Source organism: Glycine max, chromosome 4 (assembly GCF_000004515.6).
Source record: "Glycine max cultivar Williams 82 chromosome 4, Glycine_max_v4.0, whole genome shotgun sequence".
In the NCBI taxonomy this organism is placed as follows: Eukaryota; Viridiplantae; Streptophyta; class Magnoliopsida; order Fabales; family Fabaceae; genus Glycine; species Glycine max.
Genome location: NC_016091.4, coordinates 3,930,001 through 3,931,355, shown reverse-complemented (window position 1 = coordinate 3,931,355; position 1,355 = coordinate 3,930,001).

The following is a 1,355-nucleotide window of genomic DNA, read 5'->3' as shown; positions in this document are numbered from 1 at the left end:
TTAAAATTATTGGAGGCATCATAGAAGATTTTTTTTAAAAATTCCTATTGTTATATTTGTTGATGATTTGGTATTTTATCTTAAAATTTTATATAGTTAAGCTGGCATGTTTTTATTTTCTGGTATAATAATATGCAGGCTATACAATCGTTCAATCTTGCTAAAATATCAAAGATAAAGTTAGTGTCCAAATCTAAACCCTATAAGTAAAATTAAATTCTTTTGTTATTTATAAACATATTATTAATATATTAATATATAATTTATATTTATAAGGCATGTAGATTGCGGCAAGAAGCTAGGTCTGACATTCCATATTATAGAATATAGAGTATAAACATTAAAGGAATCCTTTTGTTGTTCAATTCTTGACATTATGGAATCCTCGCACATCAGTTGTTGACCGATTTATTAATTAACAACAGCGTTGTTTTGTTAGAAATTTATTGATTTTCGCATAAAAAAAGAAAATTTTTTATTTACTAAAACATTAATTAATTAAATGATTTATTAATCAATTATTTTCTTATTTTTTATTCACTTTTTAACATTAGTTCTCCACGTATTTACCTTTGAGCTGCTATAAATTACTGATAACTTCCTACATCTTTAATATATCATTTAACTAAAGAGTGGATATGGAATAAATCATTTAATTTGGAAAATATTTTTGAGTCACCAACTCACTATGACATTGGTATTTAAGAGTGAATAAAAAATATGGAATTAATTAATTATTTAATTAATTCCATATATATTTAACTATTTTACTCTTCTAAGGTTATCTACATTATATATGCAAAATTACAAATACTTAAATATAATGTACGCACTAACTATTTCTTCTAATAATTTATTTACATTTTTTAAAATATATTCATATTTTCTTTTATCAGTAAGAAATTTGTAACAACGAAAAAAAGATTACAATCTTATTAAAAGAAAAACGCTTAAAAACAAACTTTAGTCTGTCACAGAGTAAATTAGAAATTGACTATATAAAATTTTAGCTACTGCATTATTTTAGCAAAATTTTGGGAACATTGATTTTACATATAGGGACAAGGCAGAACTACCTTATTGCTTGCTGTTCCTAGAATTTTAACAATATCAAATAATTTCCTTGTTATTAATATATATATATATATATATATATATATATATATATATATATATATATATATATATATATATATATATATATATATATATATATATATATATATTATATATAGAGAGAGAGAGAGAGAGAGAGAGAGGGCGAGAGCGCTCTATATATATATATATATATATAATAAGCGTAATATTTAAAGTGAGTGCTTTAAAATTAGATAGATTAAAATCACATTATTTAA